Source organism: Bos mutus, chromosome 5 (genome assembly GCF_027580195.1).
Source record: "Bos mutus isolate GX-2022 chromosome 5, NWIPB_WYAK_1.1, whole genome shotgun sequence".
NCBI lineage: Eukaryota > Metazoa > Chordata > Mammalia > Artiodactyla > Bovidae > Bos > Bos mutus.
Window position 1 is genome coordinate 21,487,640 of NC_091621.1, and position 22,065 is coordinate 21,509,704.

General features: G+C 44.4%; 1 protein-coding gene across 1 annotated transcript in view; it reads right to left on the reverse strand.

Moving 5' to 3' along the window:
* Nucleotides 1-22,065, reverse strand: part of PPM1H (protein phosphatase, Mg2+/Mn2+ dependent 1H) — a 306,473-nt gene that overhangs the window by 21,877 nt on the left and 262,531 nt on the right. The window lies entirely within an intron of this gene.

Genomic DNA, 22,065 nt, shown 5'->3' on the forward strand with positions numbered 1-22,065 from the left:
ACAGCAAATGGCACTTCTGAGCTCCCACTTTCAAGTCCTGTATCATGTGTTATTACCTCCGCTATGTAATCACTTGGCGTATGAGAGACTGCTAGCTTCTTATTGGGGTGTATCTACAAGAAATTTATGTGATAATTTGAGCTCTTTAGGATCGAAAATGTTCCTTGTAAAGGGAGGAAGGGAGATGTGGGTGTCACGTGCTTGTAGCATCTTATATTTGTAGCTAAATACAAGATGCCACCTGCCTTCCAGCTTCTTTTAAAAGAGGTTTCATGGTGGGGGGGGGAGTGGAGGAGGGAGGGTGTATGTGTATATATATAGCCAAGTCATGTTGTTATACGCCAGAAACTAACAGAGTATTGTAAAGTAATTATCCTCCAATTAAAAGAACTTGCCAATCATTATTTCTGCCTGAAACTTATGAGATACTTTCAGCATATCCTTTCTGAGAATAATGATGGAAAATTAAGCTTAAATACATTTAAGAAGTCATGTAGTCATGTATGGATGTGACAGTTGGACCCTAAAGGAGGCTGAGCACCTAAAAATTGATGCTTTCAAACTGTGGTGTTGGAGAAGACTCTTGAGAGTCCCTTGGACTGCAAGGAGATCCAAGCAGTCAATCCTAAAGGAAATCAATCCTGAATATTCATTGGAAGGACTGATGCTGAAGCTGAAGCTCCAATACTGTGACTACCTGATGTGAAGAGCCAACTCACTGGAAAAGATCCTGATGTTGGGAAAGATTGAGGGCAGGAGAAGGGGCAACAGAGGATGAGATGGATGGATGGAATCAGCAACTCAATGGACATGGGTTTGAGCAAGCTCTGGGAGTTGGTGAAGGACTATGGAAGCCTAGCATGCTGCAGTCCAGGGGGTCACAAATACTCAGACATGACTTAGCAACTGAACAACATTTAAGAAAAGAAAAGAGAGGTTTCTTAGGGCTGAAGATAACATCTGTTTCATTTCAGGACCTGCCCTATGTGTAGGGTGCCAAAGTTTCTTCAGGTGCTTTCTGCTGGCCCCCAAAGTGTGGAGATTCGAGTTGTTTTAAGCGGAAGTTGTCCTGCCCGCTACTCAAGTAGAAATCTGGCCAACAGAATGGGTGTGGGTTGATAAACAGAAACATGTTAGAAATTGTTCCTTTTCAGTTCCGTCAGAAAACTGAATCCTTCCCTAATTCCCCTATTCACATTTCCACACAACTCTCTAATGCAGTTTCCTTACCCAACATGAAAATCCCTCTCAATACCATTCTCCAAGCAATTTTTATGTAAATAATAAAAAGCTAGCCTCAACCCTATTCCCTGAGGCACTCCCCAATTAACATCCTTTTAGGGTTTGTTTTTTTTTTTTACTGCTACCCTTTGTTTCCTGCCCTTTAGCCAATTTTCAAAGGACTCTGCCAACTTTCCACTCACAGCTCGTGTCTTATGCATTAACCTGCGATGAAGAACATTCTATGAAAACCCCCTCAGCAAAGCTGGACTGCCGTGCAAGGCATCCCACTGCATGCTCATCCTCCCCAAAAGAAGGGGTTTCAAAGGATTCCAGTGGGCTCTGGAGACCCGACCTTCCCTCCTTGGAGGCGCTATGGGCCCTCCTCCATCAGACCACACTCGCCATGCCAGAGAGCCCTGTTCAACTCCTCAAATAGCTGCTTAATGTTCCAGGAAGCCCCACATCAAAAGTATGGGCTCGGAGGCTCCCTAGGACTCAGACACAAGGAGGACAGTCTGTGGGAGAGGAGAGGTGCGATCGGCAAAGGCCTCTGTGGGAAGGTCTGGGAACACGAGCAGAACTCCTCATGGCTCCTGCCCTCGTGCCCATCTGCCAAGAAAGGGAGAGAAAGTCCATGGGCATCCCACAACTCTCGCCGTTTCTCAGAGCCGCAGAGAGGTGAGTCCTGGGCGGATACCTCTGCCCTCCTGGGTGCTTCGTGCCGTGTTTACTGAGCACTTACTATGTGCCAACCGTTGTGAACAAAAGTGACCAAAGTCCTCACAACTTCTCAACAAGGTGTGACAGACACACAAATAAATTACAGTGTCAGAAGACGACAGGTGCTTGAAGACAAATCAGGCAGGGTAAGGAGAGTGGCAGGAGAGCCCTTTCAGAAGACGTGGTTAAGGCACGCATCTCTGGGAAGGCACCATGTGAACAGAGGTCTGAAAGGTGACTTTCCACAGGACCCTTCCCATGGCTCCTTTCCAGTTTGGGGACTGTCATTCCTCCTCTGGTTGAAGTGTGTGCGGACACTATCAGACTGGTGGCGAAGGAGAGAGGCTGAGGGGGACAGACACCTCCACTGCCAGAGCAACCCTGAGGAAGATCTGAGAGCAGCCATCTCTCTTTTTTTCCCCACAATCCTCTGCAGACGCAATTCCTTTCAGGTTCACTCACACAATATTTACCTATGTGTACCAGTCTAGGTTGGAGAAGGCAATGGCACTCCACTCCAGTACTCTTGCCTGGAAAATCCCACGGGCGGAGGAGCCTGGTGGGCTGCAGTCCACGGGGTCGCGAAGAGTCGGACACAACTGAGCGACTTCACTTTCACTTTTCACTTTCATGCATTGGAGAAGGAAATGGCAACCCACTCCAGTGTTCTTGCCTGGAGAATCCCAGGGATGGTGGAGCCTGGTGGGCTGCCGTCTCTGGGGTCTCACAGAGTCGGACATGACTGAAGCGACTCAGCAGCAGCAGCAACCAGTCTAGGTTCACCTGTCTGTCTCTTCTACATGAATAGTTATTCTCAAACTTTAATGTTTTATGAATCACTTGCAGCACTCATAAAATTAAGGTTCAAGGGCCCATCTTTAAAGATTCTGATGGTATAGATCTGAGCCCAGATATCAGGCTGTGTGCCTGGCAAGTCACTTCAGTTGTGTCTGACTCTTTGCGACCCTTTGGATTGTAGCCTGCCAGGCTCCTGTGTCCATGGGATTTTTCAGGCAAGAATACTGGAGTGGGTTGCTATTGCCTCCTTCAGGGGATCTTCCCGACCCAGGGATGGAACCTGCATCTCTTGTGCCCCCTGCACTAGCACCACCAGTGCCACCTGGGAAGCCCATCAGACTATGTAAAGAAGGGCGATTCCAAATCAAAGGGTGGGGACCCTCTCCTTGAAAACACAGTTTTAGGGCAATAAGCTACCCCAGGGCAAGGTCTGAGTCATCCTGTTTGTTTCTGCCCCCAGAACAGTGCCCGGATCCCAGCCCGTGGAACCACGCAGTAAGCCACCAAGGGAAGTGTTGCCCTTGCTGGGCATTTACACTTGTCCTTCTTACAGTTAACAACCCGAGAGCTGGTCAACTTCTCTCCCCTGCAAAAGTCAACTTCGAGAGGCCAGAGATTCCATTCTGCACTTCTTTTGTGGGCCTCGCCATGTCTTTCATAGAGTTAAATCGCACTAGATTTTCAGGACAGACTTGCTCAGACAGAACAATGTTAATCCCCCAGTCACATCTGACTCTTTGTGATCCCATGGGCTGTAGCCCGCCAGGCTCTTCTGTCCATGGAATTCTCCAGGCAACAATACTGGAGTGGGTTGCCATTCCCTTCTCCAGGGCATCTTCCTGATACAGGGATTGACCCTGGGTCTCCTGCATTGCAGGCAGATTCTTTACCACCTGAGCCAGCAGGGATTGTAAACATTCCTGTCTCGGCTCTGCCAGGTCTTAGTTGCAGCATGTGGGATCTAGTTCCCTGACTAGGGATTGAACCCAGGCCCCCTACATTGGGAGCTCAGAGTCTAAGCCACTGGATCACCAGGGAAGTGTTGGTGAGACAGAATAAATGGGAAGAAAGGATGAGGAGAAAGAATTCAACATATAAGATCCATTCAGAAGACCCCCTCATCTCAGGTGACCCAACAATTTTAGCTTGTAAAACTCTTATGCTCCCAGGCAGTCATCAAACTGTAATGTGCTGATGTTTAAAAGAAGTAGCAGACTCTCCTTTTCTCCCCTCATCCTCAGGGAAGCTGCTAACAGACCAAAAAAAAAAAAAAAACAAAAACAAAACAGCCTTCGGGGGAGCAGGAAGAAGTTCGAGGGCACTAAGGGTCATGGCTAATGTGCCCCTGAATGAGCCAAGTACTGATGGCTCTTGCAGCCCCTCCTGCTTCAAGAGCAGCTAGAGACACCCTTACCTTTGTTACCAGCCCCTGCTTTGCAGCGGAGCTGGGGACAAACAACTTCAATACGGTACCTTCCCACGATGCTCAGTCGGACACTGTGTCGGCGCGTGTCTAATATTTGTTCGGTCTCTACTCTATTATTGATGACCTTTCAGTGGCCTGTTCAGAGAGCTCATACTACTGTAAGCTGATGCTGCTTCTTGAAGCCACTCTGAAAAAGAATCCATCAATTCTTCCATTTGCCAGATCTCGGCTACTCCGCTCAGACATCCTCACCACTTTCACATCTTTATTAACTCAGCAAATTCTCCAAACCCCTTTTCCCTTTTAAGTACTCGAAGGAGGACGGGATGTTCCCGCAGCTCAGGCCCTGCTGCCTGCAGAAGCAGGAGCCCTCCCTGCCTGGGTGATGAGAAGCCCTCCCGTCTGGTCTCTACTTCTAACCAGTCTTGGGCTTGAGACAGGTCATTTATTTCCTTAGCCCTCAGTTTTCTCATCCCTGATATCACTGTTTAAAAATTGAGAAAACTAAAAGACAAGAAAAATAAATATTATAACACCTGTTCTACCTTTCCAACAAAGCTATTGGCAAGATCAAAGGAGATGATGTGGAAGGGAACTACAAATTCTTTCTAATGCATGACATGTTTTATTTTTTTAAAAATCTTTTGGCTGTGCTGCATGGCATGTGGGATCTTAGTTCCCTGACCAGGAATCAAACTTGTGCCCCTTGAATTGGCAGCTTGGAGACTTGACCACTGGACCACCAGGGAAGTCCCAGCATGTTTTTGTGATTTATTTATTATTTTGAGGCTCTGAAAATAAGCTAGCTGGTGGAAGGAGGTGAGTTAAAAGTGAGCTCAAGGAACCTGGGTCTCACTTAAAATGGCAGCGATTGGGACTATTAATCCTGTTTTGGCAGATAAGCCAGGTGGCTCCCAAGGTAAAGGCTGCCAGTAGGTGGTGGGAACTAAGAAAAGTACAAATTCTCTTCCTCTCCACCCTCTGTGGCCAATGAACCCAGAAGCTCAACCTGCAGAAGTCTGAACATGGCATTTGTACCAGAAGAAAATAAAACTCTAGCACATTTCATCACAGTTCAACAAACTGAGTAGACCCTTTCAGTACTGGCATTCTGGCAGGCTACCAAGACTGCACCCAAATTCTCTGTTGTGATTCCATCTCTACTAGATGATGTCATGAAGAAATACACACTGAACTTGGGCTTGAGACCACGCTCTGCCCTTAGGCAACACCACTTTGTTCATTCACATTTTAAAGTTTCTTGACAACCTGCCAGGAACACAAAATGAAGAAATGCTGATTAATCAATCAGATGGGGAGTGTCAGGGAGGAGGAATTTGGGCATCACGTGCCGTACATGGAGAGGGAAACGCAGGGGGCCAACGCCTGGGGATGAGAGAGGGGGCTGGTGGGCTGGAGCGGGTCTAGGTATTTTAGTTTGGCTGGAAGTAATGTATTTCCACTGGGGAGTGGTGAGGGATGAGGCTTCTCAAATCTTCAGTGTCTCCCTTTGTGAAATGGAAGGTTAGGACAAGGCGGCCACTGGGGATGCTAATGGCTCAAATATTCCCCAACTCTTCCATCATAGGATGAGTCATGTGGATGGGAATGACCACATGACCTCAGAGTATCTGGCTGCAAATGAATGAAGGGACATTTAAGTGTGACCAATATGTCGCCTACTATCCCAGAAGAGCTGACTCATTTGAAAAGACCTTCATGCTGGGAAAGATTGAGGGCAGGAGGAGAAGGGGACGACAGAGGATGAGATGGTCGGATGGCATCACTGACTCAATGGGCATGGGTTTGGGTGGACTCCGGGAGTTGGTGATGGACAGGGAGGCCTGGCCTGCTGCAGTCCATGGGGTCGCAAAGAGTCAGACACTACTGATCAACTGAACTGAACTGAACCCCAGAAGAAGCTGGTTGCTTTGGCTGTGGGTATAATTTTCTATGTAAAATGCACCAGATATTCTTGAGGTTTTATTATTATTATTACTTTTTGGAGTCTATTGACGAGGGTGGCTATCATCTAATAGGGGATTCCCAGGTGGCTCGGTGGTAAAGAATCCGCCTGCCAATGCAGGAGATGCAGGTTCATTCCCTGGGTCAGGAAGAGCCGTGGAGAAGGAAATGGAAACCCACTCCAGTATTCTTGGGAAATCCTATGGACAGAGGTGCCTGGAGGGTTACCGTCTACAGGGTTGCAATAGAGTTGGACACAGCTGAGCATGTGCACACACACCATCTAAGAGTTAAAAAACCTTCTAAACCAGCTGAAATAGTAGGTAGAATAGACAGTCTGAAGTTGTACCCAGTGCCTGGCTGTGATAGCTAAGGCTTTCATTTTCTCCACATGAGGCCAGAACTTTATAACTCAGGGAAGTAAGCTAGATGAAGGAATTTCCTTTACATATGGAGGTGGGGGTGGAGTGGGGAGAGGGGCTCTCCTATCTTCTGCTCCTTTATCTGGAATTCCAATGGCTTGTTCACCACTGAATCAAAGGTTCACTGAATGGCTCAGTGAACAAATGGACTTGAATCTAGTTTGTTAGTCATCTGAGGAATACATTTCTGTTCATTAAAATGCCCTGTTTGCCTGAGATAATTTTGGTTTCTGCTGTTTTCCCAGCATAATTATTAACAGCATCCCCACTGACTCTCAAAACTGTCCTGGTTGACAGCTAAGTTACCTAGTCTCCTGGCGCGTAAATAATTAAACCACCACTGTTCTTTATTCTTGTAGCTGCGCTTTGTAACCATTGGGACTGAACCTAACCACAGTGTGTTACTACTTCACAGGACTGACTTCACAATGGCAAGATTTCAGGGATCTCAAGTGAGCAGGAGAACAGGTTACTGTGTCTCTTGCCTTAGGAGAAGAAACCGAATCACCCCCGGTAAGCTACGGGGTACTGCCATGTGACAAAGTCCACCGCAAGCAGCCCAGGTCTAGGCAGACCTGTGCGTAGTCGGAGAGTGAGGTATGAAATAGCCCTAGCCTAGCAGCCTAGAACCACAGGCATAGAGAGAATGAATCATGCAATCCAGGACTAGAGCATGGATGACTTTAGGATTACAAAACTAGAGTTCCTGAAACACTGAAGAACAGTTATGACAGTATTTTTCCAAGAGTGGTCTCTGGATCACTTGCTTCAGAACTGTCTAAAAATGTGAAAATCCCTAGGACCTCCACTCTAGACCTTGTGATTCAGGTTTTCAGGAAGTGGATTCCAGGATTTACATTGTTTAACAAACTCCTCAAACTATTCTTATATGCATTAATACAATGAAAGTGAAAGTGAAAGTTGCTTAGTCATGTCTGATCTGCAACCCCATGGACTGTACAGTCCATGGAATTCTCTAGGCCGGAATACTGGAGTGGGCAGCCTTTCCCTTTTCCAGGGGATCTTCCCAACCCAAGGATCGAACCTAGGTCTCCAGCATTACAGGCAGATTCTTTACCAGCTGAGCCACAAGGGAAGCCTGCATTAATACAATAAATTAATGTGAAAAAGATACTCTGTGTTTAACTGAAATATTCAAGTGAAATTATTATTGTTCAGGAGAGGATCAGAGGATCTCCAGTGAGAAGAAATGTTTGACAGAATGTATAGGTTGGCTCCTCTGTGTGACCACAAATTTCATGAGTTGCCAAGCTAGATTATTTGGTGTGTGTCCAAGTAAATTTCAAATTCTGGTTTTATTCAAATGGCTTGCTGGCAGATCTCGAGACACTTCCCAATGGGAACCATCCATGTGGATGACACACGGGTGCATCACAAGTGACTTTTTTTAACAACTAGACTGGAAATGCAAATGTTACAGATGCAAATGGACAGGCTAGGGCATAAAGTCTCTCCCGTATGTAAAGTCAGATGGTACTGGAATTGAAGAAAGCAGTTCTATACACTCTTAACATGTGACTATTTTCCCCCTAGACATTTCCAGAATGCTGATAGTGATGGGAAGAGGGTATAAGACTCCCCAAGGGGGCATCAACCCAACTGAGAATGCAGATGTATGAAATGCTACAGACGCAGGACTAGAGAGGAGGTTCCAGAAACTGCCCACAAGCTGAACTCTTAGAACAGAGAGTAGAGTGGCGCTTGCTGGGGGGAGGGGGTGGGAGAGAAGTGGAGAGAGAATGGTCAAAGGGCACACGCTTGCAGTTATAAGATGAATAAGTTCTGCCAATCCAAAGTAAGCAGGGTGATTATAGTTAAATATCTGTATATAGTGTGTTTTATATACTATTGGTTGGCCAAAAAGTTCCTTTGGGTTTTTCTGTAAGATGTTATGGAAAAACATGAACAAACTTTTTGACCAGCCCAATATATATAATACATATTGTTACTGTTTAGTCACTAAGCCATGTTGGACTCTTTTGCGATCCCATGGACTGTCGCCTGCCAGGCTCCCCTGTCTGTGGGATTTCCCAGGCAAGAATACTGGAGTGGGTTGCCATTTCCTTCTCCAGGGATCGAACCCACAGCTCTTTGTCTCTTGCATTGGCAGGCACATTCTTTACCACTGTGCCACCTGGGAAGCCCCACATACATACATATAAATATATATATTATATATAATATGTGTGTGTGTATATATATATTTTATATATATATATATAATAATAATACTATATTATATACTTCAGTTCAGTTCAGTCACTCAGTCGTGTCCGACTCTTTGTGACCCCATGAATCACAGCGTGCCAGGCCTCCCTGTCCATCACCAATTCCCGGAGTTCACCCAGACTCACGTCCATCGAGTCACTGATGCCATCCAGTGATCTCATCCTCTGTCGTCGCCTTCTCCTCCTGACCCCAATCCCTCCCAGCATCAGGGTCTTTTCCAATGAATCAACTCTTCGCATGAGGTGGCCAAAGTACTGGAGTTTCAGCTTTAGCATCATTCCTTCCAAAGAAATCCCAGGGCTGATCTCCTTCAGAACGGACTGGTTGGATCTCCTTGCAGTCCAAGGGACTCTCAAGAGTCTTCTCCAACACCACAGTTCAAAAGCATCAATTCTTCGACACTCAGCTTTCTTCACAGTCCAACTCTCACATCCATACATGACCACTGGAAAAACCATAGCCTTGACTAGACGAACCTTTGTTGGCAAAGTAATGTCTCTGCTTTTGAATATGCTATCTAGGTTGGACATAACTTTCCTTCCAAGGAGTAAGTGCCTTTTAATTTCATGGCTGCAGTCACCATCTGCAGTGATTTTGGAGTCCAAAAAAATAAAGTCTGACACTGTTTCCACTGTTTCCCCATCTATTTCCCATGAAGTGATGGGACCGGATGCCATGATCTTCGTTTTCTGAATGTTGAGCTTGAAGCCAACTTTTTCACTCTCCTCTCTCACTTTCATCAAGAGGCTTTTGAGTTCCTCTTCACTTTCTGCCGTAAGGGTGGTGTCATCTGCATATCTGAGGTGATTGATATTTCTCCCGGCAATCTTGATTCCAGCTTGTGCTTCATCCAGCCCAGCGTTTCTCATGATGTACTCTGCATAGCAGTTAAATAAGCAGGGTGACAATATACAGCCTTGACATACTACTTTTCCTATTTGGAACCAGTCTGTTGTTCCATGTCCAGTTCTAACTGTTGCTTCCTGACCTGCATACAAATTTCTCAAAAGGCAGATCAGGTGGTCTGGTATCCCTATATCTTTCAACATTTTCCACAGTTTATTGTGATCCACACAGTCAATGACTTTGGCATAGTCAATAAAGCAGAAATAGATGTTTTTCTGGAACTCTCTTGCTTTTTCCATGATCCAGTGGATGTTGGCAATTTGATCTCTGGTTCCTCTGCCTTTTCTAAAAACAGCTTGAACATCAGGAAGTTCATGGTTCACATATTGCTGAAGCTTGGCTTGGAGAATTTTGAGCATTACTTTACTAGCGTGTGAGATGAGTGCAACTGTGCAGTAGTTTGAGCATTCTTTGGCATTGCCTTTCTTTTTGGGATTGGCATGAAAACTGACCTTTTCCAGTCCTGTGGCCACTGCTGAGTTTTCCAAATTTGCTGGCATATTGAGTGCAGCACTTTCACAGCATCATCTTTCAGGATTTGAAAGAGCTCAACTGGAATTCCATCACCTTCACTAGCTTTTTTCGTAGAGATGCTTTCTAAGGCCCACTTGACTTCATGTTCCAGGATGTCTGGCTCTAGGTCAGTGATCACACCATCGTGATTATCTGGGTTGTGAAGATCTTTTTTGTACAGTTCTTCTGTGTATTCTTGCCATCTCTTCTTAATATCTTCTGCTTCTGTTAGGTCCATACCATTTCTGTCCTTTATCGAGCCCATCTTTGCATGAAATGTTCCTTTGGTATCTCTAATTTTCTTGAAGAGATCTCTAGTCTTTCCCATCCTATTGTTTTCCTCTATTTCTTTGCATTGGTCGAGGAAGGCTTTCTTATCTCTTCTTGCTATTCTTTGGAACTCTGCATTCAGATGCTTATATCTTTCCTTTTCTCCTTTGCTTTTCGCTTCTCTTCTTTTCACAGCTATTTGTAAGGCCTCCCCAGACAGCCATTTTGCTTTTTTTTGCATTTCTTCTCCATGGGGATTGTCTTGATCCCTGTCTCCTGTACAATGTCACGAACCTCATTCCATAGTTCATCAGGCACTCTATCAGATCTAGTCCCTTAAATCTATTTCTCACTTCCACTGTATAATCATAAGGGATTTGATTTAGGTCATACCTGTATGGTCTAGTGGTTTTCCCTACTTTCTTCAATTTAAGTATGAATTTGGTAATAAGGAGTTCATGATCTGAGCCACAGTCAGCTCCTAGTCTTGTTTTTGCTGACTGTATAGAGCTTCTCCATCTTTGGCTGCAAAGAATATAATCAATCTGATTTCAGTTTTGACCATTTTGTGATGTCCATGTGTAGAGTCTTCTCTTGTGTTGTTGGAAGAGGGTGTTTGTTATGATCAGTGCATTTTCTTGGCAAAACTCTATTAGTCTTTGCCCTGCTTCATTCCATATTCCAAGACCAAATTTGCCTGTTACTCCAGGTGTTTCTTGACTTCCTACTTTTGCATTCCAGTCCCCTATAATGAAAAGGACATCTTTTTTGGGTGTTAGTTCTAAAAGATCTTGTAGGTTTTCATAGAACCTTTCAACTTCAGCTTCTTCAGCATTACTGGTTGGGGCATAGACTTGGATTACTGTGATATCGAATGGTTTGCCTTGGAAACGGACAGAGATCATTCTGTCATTTTTGAGATTGCATCCAAGTACTGCATTTTGGACTCCTTTGTTGACCATGATGGCTACTCCATTTCTTCTGAGGGTTTCCTGCCCGCAGTAGTAGATATAATGGTCATCTGAGTTAAATTCACCCATTCCAGTCCATTTTAGTTCACTGATTCCTAGAATGTCGATATTCACTCTTGCCATCTCTTGTTTGACCACTTCCAATTTGCCTTGATTCATGGACCTGACATTATATACTTAAAAGTTGCTAAAAGAGTAAACCTTAAATGTTCTCAGCACAGAAAAGGACTGGGAATTATGTGATGTGATAGAACTGTTAGCTAATACTACTGTGATAATCATTTTATGACAGTTGATCCTCAAACAACTAGGGGGTTTTCTGCACAGCTGAAAATCTGCATAGAGCTTAAATAGTCTGCTCTCTCTGTGGTTCCTCCATATCTGTGGTTCAATCAAACTCGTACTGTGTAAGAACTATAGTATTTACTGCAGGGAAAAATCTGTATAAGTGGACCTGTGCGTTTCAATCTCATGTTGTTCAAGGGTCATCTGTATATAACACATCAATACACTGTACATATTAAAATTATACAATGTCATATGTCAGTTCTATCTCAGTAAGACTGGAGGGGAAAAGGTGCCAAATACAACTGCTCTAAACTATCGAAGTATCCTTAGACAGAACTCAGCATTTTCCTTTTGTACAGGGGGATCCACTGTTATGAAGGTCTGCAGGTTATACAATTTGGGGAGTTTTTCCAGCTTTGTTGAGAAATAATTGACATATATCACTGTATAAATTTAAGGCAGATGGCATGATGGTTTGATTTATATATTGCAAAATGATTACCATAATAGGTTCAACTAATAACCATCTTCTCATATAGATGCAATAAAAAGAAAAGAAAAAAAGAATAAAGAGGAAAAATTTTTTCTCCTTGTGATAAGAACTCTTAGGATTTATTCTTAACTACTTTCCTATATATTGTACAGCAGTGTTAACTATAGTCATCATGTTGTACATTACATGCCTAGTATTTATTTGCCTTATAACTGGAAGCTTGTACCTTTTGATCACCTTCTTCTAATTCTCCCTCATCTCCATTGCTGGTAACTACCAGTCTGATCTCTTTTTCTATGAGTTTTGTTGTTGTTCAGTCACTAAGTCATGTCTGACCCTTGGTAAACACATGGACTGCAATACACCAGGCTTCCCTGTCCTTCACCATTTCCTGGAGTTTGCTCAGACTCATGTCCATTGAATCAGTGATGCCATCCAACATCTCATCTATGAGTTAATGTTTTTCTTTATGGGAAGCTCTCTTTAAGAAAATGAATACAGAACCTCCCTGGTAGTCCAGTGATTAAGAATCCACCTGGCAATGCATGGGACATGGGTTTGATCCCTGGTCTGGGAAGATCCCACGTACCACAGAGCAACTAAGCCTGCACACCACAACCACTAAGCCCACGTGCCTAGAGCCCATGCTCTGCAACAAGAGAAACCGCAGCAATGAGAAGCCTGCACGCTGCAACTACAGAGTAGCCTCCACCTGCCGCAACTAGAGAAGGCCTACGCACTGCAACAAAGATCCAGCACATCCAAAATAAATTCAGTAAATACCTGAATTTTAAAAAGAATACAGGAATAATTATGAATACAAACTTAGATGCTAATGTGACTGCTTATTAGGAATGAGAAAAGAAATTGCAACAAATTACTGACATCATGAAAAATGAGGTCCTTTTCTTCTGAGGACTGATTATAAGGAAATGATTTCTGATTGTAACCTTGCCTGTCCTCTCCACAAAGAACTGTCTACCTCTCTCGGTAACAACAAGAACTCAAAGAGGACTGGTCTGGGTGAAGAGCACTGATACTTACATTTAATTAATTAGCATCTTTGTAAATCTGCCTCTACACTACAAACTAGATTGCCTTTCTTAATTAATTAGCTAATGCATCAACATTTATTAGTTTGCACTGGAAAGACAGATGATGATTAATCTCCAAGATTTCACAGCAGGTATATTCAAAATGGATAACCAACGAGGCCCTGTTGTACAGCACACGGAACTCTCCTCAGTGTTACGTGCCAGCCTGGATGGGAGGGGGTTTTGAGGGAGACTGGATACAGGTATATGTGTGGCTGAGTCACTTCGCTGTTCCCCTGAAATGACCACAGTATTGTTAATTGGCTATACCCCAATACAAAATAAAAAGTTTAAAGTTTGAAAAAAAAAAAGATTTCACAGTTGGGAGGACATTTCTGTAGGAAGGAGATGGTAGAAGGTCTCTAAAATGCCATCAAGGCCTTCCTCCCTGGACAAGCACGCCGCTCTTTCCATCAAGAGCAGATTCTGGTTTGTACCTTATTTTATATCCCTGGATATGTTCCAATGCCTCCTGGTTTATAGTCTATGTGAACTTGAATAGAATTTGTATCCTATTGTTGTGTGAAACTTGTGCATGCTAAGTTGCTTCAGTCATGTTCAACTCTGTGAAAACTGTATAAACCTTAATTATGTTGAATTGGTTCATAGTGCTTTTCAGCTCTGCTATATTCTTCTACCCTTCTGTTTATTCATTCTATTAATTTTTGAGAGTTTGATTTTGAAACTCCAACTTAAAACCATATCTACTTAAAAATAATTTTTATAATATACAGTAATATGTAGTAATTTTTTGTAATATACAGTACAACTGTATGTAACTTTGGATTTCCCAAGTCTCATCACACTTTCGAACTTACAAAATAAAAAAAAAGAAGGAAAGAAAAATGAGTGGATTCTGGTTCTCCTTGCCTCAAATATGGACCTACCACATGGTTTTCTTTATCAGCAGGATGGGGCGGAGCTGATGTTCTGGGACTTCGGAGGCTGGGTCTTAAAACACTTGTAGCTTCTGCATGCGTCTCTTGAACTCACTCTTGGGAGGCTTCTCAGAATCCAGCTGCAGTAAGGCCATGAGAAGCCAGAACCACACATGGAGAAGCTGTGTGTAGCTGCCTGGGCCGAGCTCTCAGCTGATGGCTAACTCTGTGAGAGCCAATCGGACTTTCGGCCCCTCTAGTCTTCAGATGACGGTAAACCCACTGACATCCAGCTGTGTGTATGTGACAGACCCCAAGGGAGAAGCACCTAGCTGAGCCCATGCAACCCACAGAAGTGTGGAAGATAAGAATAAATTCCTCCATCAAGCTTCTAAGTTCAGCGTGGCTTGTTTTATAGTCAACAGAGGCACAAAGGGTTGTGATGTCGCACTTCTCGGCCCCTCCTCCCTATAGGATTGGTGAGAGAGAACTTGGGGCAATGAGCCCTCTGGAGTTTGCTCCTTGGACCCAACTCATCCGTAAGCAGCGCCTGCTCCCTCTCCTGTCCGCCGTCCCTCTGTGGGGTGGAAAGATGAGAGCCTACAGCGGTCTAGGAGGTAAGATTAATTTGAGGGCTGGAGGTGAGGAATAGAAAGTCCATTTTGGTCTTAGATCCAAAGCATGGTTTCTAGCCTAACTTTATCCTCACTATAAAGTTCTTTTCATCCCAGACTCCTGTGTCTGTTTTTTAAATTGGATCAGAAAACTCAGAGGGAAAAAAAGATAAAATTATTTTTCTTCCTTAGACCTCAACGAGCAACCTTCTTCCTTTCTCACAGACTAGAAAGCAAAGTTTTTTTAAGTTTTTAAAACTTTCACTCTGCCTCATACTCTAAATACTCTTCCATTCTTTCTTTCTCTGTCTCTTTCTATGTTTATTTCGCTGTGTCGGGTCTGAGTTGCTGCACATGGATTCTCTAGCTGTGGGCTCAGGAGTTGCTCTGAGGCGTGTGGGGAGTCTCAATTCCCTGACCAGGGATCAAACCTGCGTCCCCTGCACTACAAGCGGGATTCTTAATCACTTGACGACCAGAGAAGCCCCTCCCCTCAGTCCTTGTTATTAACACATTGTTCTGTGAAATGCCTTTCTGATGTGCCTCCATGTGGCTTTCCTGGTCCCTGCCGGACTCAGATCCTCACTGCCGTGTGGGTTCACCTGCGCGGTGGTCTCCCCATCTGTATCTCCCCACCCCTGCACCCTCATCCACGTGCTGCTACAAGCTAAGGCTTCCACTGCCTCATTCACCGATCATGCTGTCCCCCTTGCTCAAAACCTGCTCTGCCACCCTGGGACCAGTTCAAGGCCCTCCAGGATAATTAGCCTCATTATACCTACTAGCCCTTCAAGCTAATCTTCCAAACTCACTGATTCTGTAAGGCAAATTTATTTCTCACCTTATTTTTCTTGTTCTACTTATCAACGCTGAATATTCACTGGAAGGAGAGATGCTGAAGCTCCAGTACTTTGGCCACCTGGTGCGAAGAGCCGACTCACTGGAAAAGACTCTGCTGCTGGGAGGGATTGGGGGTAGGAGGAGAAGGGGGCATCCAGGATGAGATGGCTGGATGGCATCACCAACTCGGTGGACATGGGTTTGAGCCAACTCCGGGAGTTGGTGATGGACAGGGAGGCCTGGCGTGCTGCAGTCCATGGGGTTGCAAAGAGTCGGACACGACTGAGCAGCTCAACAACTACTACTTATCTTGTCCTTCTTCAGATTAGATGGTTCTCTCTCCCTTCTCTGAATTCCCCTAGTCTCTTAGGAGTCAAGACTCACAGGGTTTACAGTTGATGATTCTTTGGCTAGTCATACCTTACAAGTGGCCCAAAATTCTGATTCCGTGAGGACACATTCCCCAGTACGCTACCTGATATACACTACTGGACTCACGAGCTCTACATAAACAACTAGTGAGATTTTGTGGTCTTGATGGAATAGGAACTACAAGCTAATATTTATTATGTCAGATTCTGTTTTAAGTACTTTTTATATGTCATTTAGTTTGTCCCTTGGGTTCCTGGGCATAACGATCCTATCGTCCTCTTTTTACTGAGGAGGAAACTGAGATTTAAGTGAAGTAACTTTCTCAAGGTCACCCAGCTAGCAAGTAAAGAGGCAGAGCTTGCGGCCAAGACTTGATACCAGTCTGTTTCTAACCTCAATATCACACTGCCTCCTAAGGGATTTTTGAGGGCTCTAGCGGATCACTGTGGACAGAGACTGCAGCCATGAAGTCAAAAGATGCTCCTTTGAAGAAAAGCTATGACAAACCTAAGCAGCACATTTAAAAGCAGAGATGTCACTTTACTGAGAAAGGTCCGTATAGCCAAAGCTGTGGTTTTTCCAGGAGTGATGTATAGATATAAGTGTTAGACCATAAAGAAATCTGAATGCTGAAGAACTGATGCTTTTGAACTGTGTAACTGGAGAAGACTCTTGAGAGTCCCTTGGACTGCAAGAAGATCCAACCAGTCAATCCTAAAGGAAATCAACCCTGAATATTCATTAGAAGGACTGATGATGAAGTTGAAGCTCTAATGCTTTGGCCATCTGATGGGAAGAACAAACTCACTGGAAAAGACCCTGATGCTGCGAAAGATTGAGGGCAGGAGGAGAAGGGGGCGACAGAGGCTGAGATGGTTGGATGGCATCACTGACTCAATGGACATGAGTTTGAGCAAAGTCATGTGAAGGACATAGTGAAGAAGATGGTGAAGGACAGCCTGGTGTACTCCAGTCCGTGGGGCTGCAAAAAGCAGACATGACTTACCAACTCAACAACAAAGGGGATATTTTAATTCTTCCTCTACAACCCAAAGATAATTACTCTAACATTTGAGAAAATTTCCTTCAAGAGTTATATTTTTATGTATATATGTATACACATGCACATAACTTTTTACTGACTTATGATCATGCTTTCATATATACAGTCATATTTTGTTTATATATTTGTTATATATATTATATATTTGTTTATATATTTTGCTAATATAGTCTAATCATCTTCCACCAATATTGTTTTTTATGAATTGGCCAGACTGCAGAAAGTACACAGTACAATAAAACATGCTCGTTCCCAAAATGGGATTTTGGCCTGGGGCATGAAAAGCTACTGAGAATCAGAAGACCGTAAATGTTCAGATGTCAATGTGAGACTTTAAATATTGTTCAGGTTTTCATGGGCGACAACAGGGGCAGTCTCCAACAGAATAGTCAATTCTTTTCTTCATATGAAAGTCAACACTGGGAACCCCCATAAATGCAAAGCCTTCCAGAAGCAGGTGGGTAATGAAGACTAAACCATGTACCAGACTGTATGCCAGGCAATTCTGCAGATGTTCTCCTTTGCTTTTCCAAGCACCTTGTGAGTCTAGGCATCCTCAGCCCACCCGCAGGCTGAAAGGACCTGCAGAGGTCACAGGTAACGCCAGCTCGAGGGTTGGAATTTAGATACTGGAGCCAAAGGTCTTCCTTCTTTTAGAGAAGTCTGTTTCAGATGAAAGAAAAAAATAAAATCTGGGACTTGTGGTGGTCCAGTGGCTAGGACTCCAAGCTTATGCATTAGGAGGCCTGGGTTCCATCTCTGGTCAAGGAACTAGATCCCACATGCCACTACAACTAAGAATTTGCTGCTGCAAATAAAGATCCTATGTGCTGCAACTAAGACCCGGTGCAGCCAAATAAATACAGATAAATATTAAAAAAAAGAAAAAGAAAAAAAAAATCTAGAGGAAGACAACCAAGAATGAGCTAAGTGAGTGATCCTGAGTCACAGAAAACAGCTGACAGGAATCCTGAACACGAAGGAGAGGAAAAATGAAGCTGAGAGAAAAGCAGTCTCCTTGTCCAGTCTGGCAGGGACTGGAATGGGGGGGCCCCTGCTGAGTTGATAGAGTTGGCTTTGTAAACCGGTCCCCAGCCAGAAAAAGATCCCGTTCTTCCAAGAGCCGAAAAGGGGCCTAAAGTCAACAGCACAGTCTTGGAATGGAGGCCAGAAGGCGAGAAAGACATTAAGAGGAATCCTAGCTGTCGGGAGGGCCTGCCACAGGCCAGAAAGGGGGCGTGGCATGGAGGACATCTGGAGGTTTAGGCTGCAGGCCCAGGCCACGCTGCCTGAGGACTAGGTCACGAGGTGTGTGCTGGACAGGGTGGAGAATTGCTGGAAAGAAGGTGCCGAATGCCTCTGAATTCACCAACCCTTTCCTTCTCCACTTGAATTCTTTAGGGTGATATACAAAAGCCAAACAGTGATGAGCTTCATCAAGCAAAAGGATGGAGACCTGGTGGGGGGTGTTTCTTTTATGAGAAGAGAGGCTCCAGTTACATGGAGAAAAGATGCTGTGGACCAAGGGCGGGTCAAAACGCTTCTCTTTTTTCGCCAAACAGGCCTCCGCTCGGTTGGTGGGGGCCTCTCATGGAATTCAGTTCTTCTTGGCCAGAAATCCTTACCTTAGACCTTGGAAGACATGAGGGAGGCTCTGCAAACCTGGCGGCTGCTCATTGGGTTTGGCAAACTCTAGATTTTTCCAGCGCCTTGTGTTCAGCAAAACTGAGAATGTGTTTGGCTAGAAACCCTTCTCTAATTTTTAAACCCCTGTGCATTTTTTTTTAACATAAATTTGATCCACATGGTTTCGATTTATTTTTATTTAACTCATCAAATCGAATTAGGAGCTACAGTGATGAATGGGAACAATGCTGATTTCCAAGAAGATTTTTGAGCCTTTTTTCTTAGAACAAAATCACATTCCAAACACCCCCACCCCCGCCCCACCACCATTCCCCTCCCCGCAACCGTTAAAACTACCAGACTGAGCTGAGTTTGAAATTTAGAACCCAAATGTGAAATAAAGATCCATGCTTGGCAAAGATGAAGCATAGCAGAAGAATGTTCTTAGGAAGTCACGGTTAGAAAGCCAGCATAGACTTGGGGTGGGGGTGGGGAATGAAGACAGAAGGGAGTCGGTTTTTCTTCATTAGATAGTTTAAGAAGATCTACCTAGCTTTGGGGGCTCCTAACAGCAGCCCCTGAGCTGTTTCTCTAGGGTCTGACTTTATCGCTTCTATCCAGGGAAAAGGGGCTTCTGCTCCAAGATTGGGGACAGGGGGTCCCCAGTACTCCTTTCTTCTACACTTCTCATAGGAGTGGATTCAAGCTGCTCTCCCCACCTCCTCTCCAATCTTCCTCCCTGTTTCCTGGCTCTGGCTAAGGCCTCTCCATCTGGAAACATTTAAAATGTACAACAACTTTAATCTCGTGCAAAGGAGTCTTGAGATCTGCACTACATACCCATTAAGCTAAATTATAGGTGAACAATCTCATTTTGCACAATTCTGTCTGGCCTCAGTTGGCACACGCGAAAGGCCATTCCTGTGTTTCCCAATTACTTTTTCTACCACACCATCATTTTCTACAATATCAGTCTGGGGCCAGCCATATTTCTCTGAGAATCTCTGGCCACTAAGGCCCCAGGACAGAGGTACTCTCTTCAGAGTCCCTTCAAATAGTCCTCGGGGGGCCCTTGGACACACCAAAAAAATCTCCTTGAATTCAGCTTCTCTCCCCTACAGAGCCTGAGTGGATCAGACAAACTTGAGTATGAGGATCATCTTGTTAGTTAATAACTGTACAGCCAAGGGGAATTAACTTTCTTCCCTGAATCTCAATTTCCTGATCTGTAAAATGGGTATACTAACCATACATACCTCATAGAATTGTTGTGAGGATTTTTTTAAAAAAGTATGTTGTTTGGCCCAGACTCAATAATCAATAAATGTCACTTGTTATTGTTATCATAAAGGTGCTACACTTTATTCAATTCTACAACTTTCCTAAGAGCACTTACATTTTTCCAGAGGTTGCTGGTTCCCTTTTAAATCCTCCCCCATCCCTCATTAATGCTGAAACAACCACACCACTTCCCTGAGAATCAGCATCACTTCAGACAGGTAACATGAAGTTTCTGATCAACCAACGGATTTTTCATTAGTCCTCGGGGAATCTCCCAGGTTGGCCCTCCTTGGGATCCAGAGTAGCACAGCGATTGGAAGATCCATAACCTAACTGCATGGAGAGATCATTTTTCTGAAAACCAAACTTCTGATTTTATATAGAAAGTATATGTGTGTTTATGTGTGTATTGGGGTGGGGAGGGTGAGGAGGTCTTCATTCTCCTTTAAGGAACAAAATGGTTAATTAGTGCTTCCTTAGAACACTCCCCCACACTTCATCGATGTTTTTTTTTTTTTTGGTGGTGGTGGGAGGAATAGAAAGGTGACAGTACCATTTAATATGCCTGATAAATGCCTCTCTCTCACGGGGGAAAATATGGATGCCCATGAGTATAGTATTGGGCTTCCCAGGCGGTACTAGTGCTAAAGAACCTGCCTGCCAATGCAGGAGACATAAGCGATGTGGGTTTGATCCCTGGGTTGGGAAGATCCCCTGGAGAAGGAAATGGCAACCCACTCCAGTATTCTTGCCTGGAGAATCCTGTGGACAGAGGAGCCTAGCAGGCTGCAGTCCATGGGGTTGCAAAGAGTCAGACATGACAGAAGCAACACAGCATGCACAAATATAGTCTTTAATGGTTCCCTCTGGCCAGGAGGACTTTTAGCAGTAATTCAGGGATCCTAGTGTTGACCAGAATAGAGGGAGTAGGTATCCATCAACATCCAGGGGAACTGAGACGCTCTGTTGTCAAGATCCTCATCATGCAGAATTGCTATGAAGGCTAAAAGAGAGACAGCTACAAATGGTAAATAGTATTTCCACCAAGCTGATCTCACTTGAGATCCTGGGTGATATTAGGACACGCATGTGTCTCCTATTCCTGCTACTCACTAGAGATTTTCTTCTGGTGAGATTTCCTGTAGCTGGGTATATTTGAGATGTCAACCTCAACCTCAGTTCAGGACTCTGAAGGAATTAGTCCTGCTCACAGCGCTGCCACAAGGCTGGGCCTGGGTGGCTGACTGTGCCCACTGATGGCTCTAGAGTGGACACAGTCTATAGGCTGTGAAGTCAGTTGTGACCTGGTAGAAAAGGTGAGCTGGGCCATTGAGATTCCTGTCTGGTAATGTGCACCTGAGGGAGTAAGAAACCGGGTGGCCTGATAGCAGAGACCTATGGAGCATGGCTGGTCTTAGAGCTGCCTTGCTTCCAGAATCACCTTCTCTTCCATAAAGCCTGGCTCTTCAAAGGTTCTTGTGGACCCCATAAATATCTCTTCCAATAGTAAGAAAATAAGCACCTCCTTTTGAGTCAGCATGAGTGGGTTTCTGTTTCCCTCAACAAAAACAGCCTTCACTGAAAACACAGCACTCACCCTTGGGAAGAACATGCAGATGGAGCTATGTCTAAACATTCTGAGCATTTCCAGAGGCACTGTTTCAACAGTTAATTACACATACGCAAACACTGCTGGGTCCCCACTCAGCCCTCCCTGGCTCTCCTCTACTATAGAAACCGCAAACCTTCCTCTCTCCCCCAGCCTCCTCTGTAGCTAGGGGAGGTCGGGTACCACAGTTTGGGACAACGAGAAGCAAGTGCACGTCTACTGGGACAGATGGGTTGCTCCCCTTCTTCCTACCTTTTATGAAAATGTTACACTTGAACCTGCATTACCATCTTGCAACCACGAAGGGAAAAAGCAGCAGAGATGCCACCCCTGGCACACAGAGGTGCCACACCAACATGAACAGCCACCAAATTCCAGCCTTCTTGTTATGTGAGAAAACATACCCATAAACTACTAAGAGTTTTCTATCACTTAGAAACAG